The sequence below is a fragment of the Zosterops lateralis genome (genome assembly GCF_965231275.1).
Source record: "Zosterops lateralis genome assembly, chromosome: Z".
Lineage (NCBI taxonomy): Eukaryota > Metazoa > Chordata > Aves > Passeriformes > Zosteropidae > Zosterops > Zosterops lateralis.
In genome coordinates, this window is record NC_139800.1 from 84,315,691 (window position 1) to 84,321,345 (window position 5,655).

At 40.6% G+C, this 5,655-nt stretch overlaps 1 long non-coding RNA gene across 1 annotated transcript; it reads right to left on the reverse strand.

Moving 5' to 3' along the window:
• Positions 1-696: 696 nt before the first annotated feature.
• Positions 697-5,031, reverse strand: LOC310922798. Its single transcript, XR_014592492.1, has 3 exons — positions 4,841-5,031; positions 2,834-2,891; positions 697-911 (listed from the first exon to the last, which is right to left on the reverse strand). It is a non-coding gene; the product is annotated as an uncharacterized lncRNA (long non-coding RNA).
• Between the last annotated feature and the right edge of the window lie 624 nt (positions 5,032-5,655).

Consider the following 5,655-nt stretch of genomic DNA (forward strand, 5'->3'; position numbering starts at 1 on the left):
TGCACACTTTCTGTGTAAAATACCAGCAAAAAGAGGCTGACATGATGAGTCATTACAATTTAAATCTTACTACACAAAGCTTCATTTGAGTCAATATGCGCAGTGCAGAACCGCAGGGGTGAGCTTCAGCCTGGGGAGAGAGGAGTGAGGCACAGATTCCCATCTGGACAAGAGAAGGGACACAAAATTCCCATTGTGGGTAAGGGAAGGGACAAACAATTCTAATTTTGGACAAGGGAAGGGACATAGCCCCTGCCTGCTGAAATCCCCTGTAAGAGACCTTGTGGCTCATGTTCAAATCCCACCAGGCCATGGCTGCTCCAGGAAACACAGGGAAATAAATCACTGCATTCCAAACTTTGGGTTTTTCTGATTCGGAATTTTTTGGAAATGACCTTGCATTCACTCAGTGCAAAAATGTAATTGGCGGTGATGGTGCCTCCTAATTGCCACAGGGATAAATGGAGGCTTTCAGAAACTGGGAAGGGGAGGGACAAAGACCACATTAGCATGGATCATGTATTTCCTCTCCTCTCATTATCTTTCCAGGAAGACTGCTAGAGTTTCTCTTCCTGCACTCTCATTGTTGTCCACAGAAAGAGCTGTTACTGAACCTGGTCACACCTTTCTTGAATTTTAGGATATATTTTTAATTATTGCTTTTTAAATAAGTTACGCTAGCTTATATGCTTATGGTTTTAGTTGCTTGTTTTACTAATGACTTGTTCCAGCTAATTAAAGGAAATCTCCAGGAAATCTCTTTCTTCTGATAAGTAGGTTGCACAAACATCTTCAAGGAGAATTCATCCTTCCAGACATAAATCTGTACTTAGAACTGCCAATTCTGTTTGCATAGGCTGGAGTGCTGTGCTTGTAACTTCAGTTTTATTTCATTATTGTAGATTCATGTGCTGTTGAAAAGAGATATTTATTATTAATTACTGGGGATTTTTGAAAGAGCATATTGTAAAATATTTTTAATTATGGACAATGGTGCTGTAGATCAGAATCACGTGTAGATTTATCAAAAAGGGTTGAATTTCCAAAAATGTGCATTCTATCTTTCAAGTTAACTAAAGTGTTTCCTCTTTTAGTACTTCAGTGCAATTAAGGGATTCGATTTATGAATGTGGACCATCTGATCTTTTAAACTTTGTAATTTTTCCTAGTTTTTTGCAGAAAAACTCAGTTTTAATTAAGATAGCTTGCACTGCTTACAGAACTTTGCACTTAGAGAAAATATCCAATTATCAGAGCATTATTTTGAAAAACAACTTTGTAGTTGTTGTGAAAGCAGTCAAAATAAATATTAAAAAAAAAAACCAAAACAGACTTTATTAAAGGTGAGAGCTGTATAGATCGTGTGTTTGAATTCATTCTCAAATGAACTAAAAAAGCTCTCAATAAACCCTCCACGAGCAGAAAGGTGCAGGTTAGCAATGCAGTGCTGCCTCTGCAGAATGGCAGCATCATCAGGAATTCAGCTTCACTGCTGAGATTCAGCAGAGCAGCAGAAAAGCACCCCTTATCCAAGGGGCTTGCAAAGGCACTTTGGAAAAGAGCAGGATTTCCATTGTGTCTGTGCTATGGGCTTGGCAGAGTATTCATCAGCCATTATTGATTTGGAAGGAGGCATGGCTGCAGTGAGGAGGATTGATCTGAAATCTCCCTTGGCTGAGTTAACTATTGAGGGGATCTGTTCATATCAGGATGAAGCACTGAGGAGTGACCTGCCAGGATGGGAAATGTGCATCTCTGTCCCTTTGCTTTACAGTGCATGTGAAAAACTCTGCCATGCTCTTGGGATTGATATTTCCTCCCTCCATTAGCTTTCAGAAACATTATCTTTGCTAAGTTTAGCATTCCTTGATTTTCCTGGGCAATTCTTCATGGAATTAAAGAGCAGCACTTTCCTCTGAGGTGATCTGGTAAACGGACAAGGGAGAAAGAGCTATTGACCTTCTATTCCAGCTGCCTGGCTTAGCTGGGAGTTCTTAGCCAGCCCCTCCTGTCCCCAAATGTCCCAGCATCTCCCCGAGGCATTTCTGTGGCCACTTTTGCCCACCCCTTCCTTCCCCCTGTATGGGTCACTTAGGAGCTGGATGTGGTCATCCTTCCAAATCAGAATATTCTGTGTCTCTGGGATTCTACAGGTTGTTATTCTCAAAGAATTCTCAAAAAATATTCTCATGGTCCTCCACGAGCTAAGGTGCCCTCAGGAGGGTTGTGCCTGCAGAGGCTGGGACCTCCCAGCTCTGTGTTCTCCCTCCCAGCTCTGCCCTTCATCTCACACCTGCAACACCTTCCTGCAGGTTTTACAAGTCCAGGCTTGGCTCCATGAAAGCCACCTGAAACGTTTCTGCATGGAACGTTTCTCTATTCCTCTCCTTGTATCCTTTCCCTTTTATTCTTCTTACTTCTATTTTTTTCCCCTTCATTTCTGTCACTTCCCAGGTGACCCCTCACGTGTCTTCACGGCCTTTCCTCCAGCTCGTCATTTCACATGAGCTACTGATACATCAAGTGCCAGTGTGGATTAGCTTCTGGTCTCAGTTTGTTCAGCTTTTCACTGCACTTAGGGACAAACAGATTCTTTGTCTGGTGCTGCTCTTCACAATCTAAAGGTCCTTTCTACAGACAAGGCCGTTTCAGGGTTTTCCCTGCAGTCTTCTTCAGGGAGAAATAAACACATTTTTCTTACCTGCTTCTCACTCCCTCTTTTGTGGCAAAGAAATGAAAGGCATTCAAAGGCGAGACCAAGAAGCTACAGTTTTGTATGTTTTGCAATAGTTTAAAATAAATATAAATTTGATATTATAATTTAGAGTGTTACCTTTAAAAGCAGATTATTCAGACCTGTCAGCTTCACAAAGGAATAAACAGCAGATAACCTGAAATAAAGAACAAGCATGAAATTCAATGAATCTGAGTAGCTCAAGATCTCAAGGTCTTTATTTCATTACTTGGATTACCTTGTATCAAGATCTTCACTATTTTAAGTACTTCAATTTTTAAAAATCTACATATATGAACTTATTTTCCTCGCTTACTGTGCTTTACTTCACATGACAGAACACCAAGCTATAAATGGGGAATTCAGTCCCAGGGACCAGACTGAAGTAAATCTGAAGTAAAACTTCCTCAGTGTGCATAATGCTGTTGTTTGGTTTGCATTTCAGAGTAAAAAAATTAAATAATCAGACAGACCATGCCTTTGAAATTGTTAATCATCAGAAGGAAGGTTACATACCTACATTTGCATGGACTCCTGTGAAGGGAACAAAAGAAATCACAGCCATTCTTTTAATGATTAATCAAACAAAGGTGGCTCTATTAATAGTGTGGCTCTTCCTGAAAGACACACAGGAAGAGAAATCCAGAACAGTGAAGGATCTGATACATGGCTGACAGTGTTTCTTTCAAAAAAAAAAATGTGCTTTGTGACCCAAGAAAAAGCTCTGACTTCTGAGAGTTTTATAACAATTTGTAAACTTCTCACCTTTGCTACTGAAACCACTAGACTACTTACTGTGTTAAAAATAAAGTGATCATTGTAGTGAGTTCACCTTCAAATCTTCTCATATTTCTTCTATACTGCCTTTACATTTATGAGTTACAGCATATTGATTTCACCCTTCCCTTGCACTGAGTTTGACTCTCCCTTAATAGACAAAATGACTATTTGCTTTCTATAAATCCTACTATTTGTATTTCTTTTCTTCTCTCAGCTGTAATCTGTGACTTACAATAGGCCACTGCTCAGTGAAATGATGAGGTGCTAGTTCAGCCTTAATATTGTTCAAACAACAAAAAAAGCCCAAGTTCCAGCCTGTTGTTACCAGAGCTTTCCTCACGGGCGTTCTTTAAATTATCTGACTTCCCAGGAAGCAGAACAATGCATTCTGTTCACCTGAAAGCTGCTCAGGTAATTATCTCCTGGCACGTTTGATCCCTTCACAATGTTCCGCGTTGGTTCCTCGCTCCATCCTCTGCAGCTCCGACTCCTCATCCCCTGCTGCAGGGCTGGGAATTGCTCTGAGTTCCTCGGGACTCTGCATTCCTTACCCCGATTCCTGGACATCACACACAGCACACCAAACCCTCCTTTCCTTCCGGGATCTGTTCCTGGCTCTCTGGGGTGGTCGCAGGTGTCTGAGCTGTGACCCGGGGACTCAGTGCCAGCTCCGTTTCTCACAGGTAACCAGAGGACGTGGTCCCTACATTTCCTACAAGTGCTCACATGTCACCAGAGCCCCTGCCTGTCCCCTGGCCCTGCCTGCTCCCTGTCAAAAGCTTTTGTCACATTTCCAGCAGCACAGGTGGAACTTTGACCACATCCATTTTTCATTAAGGGGTCGGGTGAGATATTGGACCTCAGTCGCTTCTGCCTTTTCTACTCTTGTGCAGAGAGGAAAAAGAATCTCAGGCAGGATGGAAAGCACTGCATGCCATTGAGAAATATGAGTTTAAAGTAATAATTTGAGACAGAACTAGGTGTAATTAGCTCATTACTCTTTAAAAGTGGACTGTCTCCATGCTCACCTTAGTGTTCAGCCCACAATACCAGTGAACCAAAGTTAGGGCTTCTTTAAACTAAAATGAAATACATAAAGGTCAGTCCAAACTGAATTGGAAGGATTTGGTTCCTTTAATAAGCTACAAAAGAGGCAGGAAAAGCCTGTTAATAGAGCATATTTTTGTTTGCTTCCTTCTAAGACTGCTATCCATAGAGTTCCATTCAGGAGACATCTCCCCCCCGCCCCCCCCCCCCCCCCCCAAAAAAAAAAAAAATCCCAAACACCCCCCCAAAAACAAAGAAACAAATATAAACCCCACAAACCTGTAATTAATGCAATTAATCCTTGTTATTCAGTACCAAACTGTACTGAGCAGATCCAGCACCTTGGTTTGCCCAGGTTTCTCTTTTCTTCTGCAGAATGCCATTTTTTCTCCACTTACTGTCCTCGACTTTTGGTCAGCTTTGCTCTCCTTACCTTTTCCAGGTTTCCTTTGGAGAAATTAATTTCTTCACCAAGAGTGAAGACAAGATCAGCACCTGTTTTGGAGAAAAGCTTTTTTAACCAGCTGAATAATAAATCTGAAGAGAAAGAATGCTGAACTTATGAAAAACCTGTAGATTTCATTTGTTTGGATTTTTTTCTCATTACAATGCAACTGGATTAGTACATATGACATTCCTTTTCTTAACATGTTTTCAAAAACAGGTCTTTTGATGAAATGATAAATACATCTGGAATCTGCATAAACATAATAAAGAAAAGATGATTATCAGCTCTCACATCACTAAGATATATTGGTACTTTTACTAAAATGGAAAGACTTGACCTAACTCCTTAATAATTAGTAATATTTCTGTAAGTTAGTAAAAACTGCATTTAACAATAGTAAAACTTTCATTTCAGTGGATTAAAATAGATTTTAGAAACACAGCCTTGGGCCTCATACATCAAATTCCAGAGAAGCAGTCATCACAGTGGCTAGTGGTGAAAAAAAGCTGGTTTATATCAATTTATTATACAAAACAGTGCTGGAAAATCATACTCTGACAATTTTAATCAGGGGCTAGCAGGCCATGAAAGCTCCAAGTCAACCAAAGAACAGGGGAACTGGATGGAAAGTGCAGTTCCTGCATGT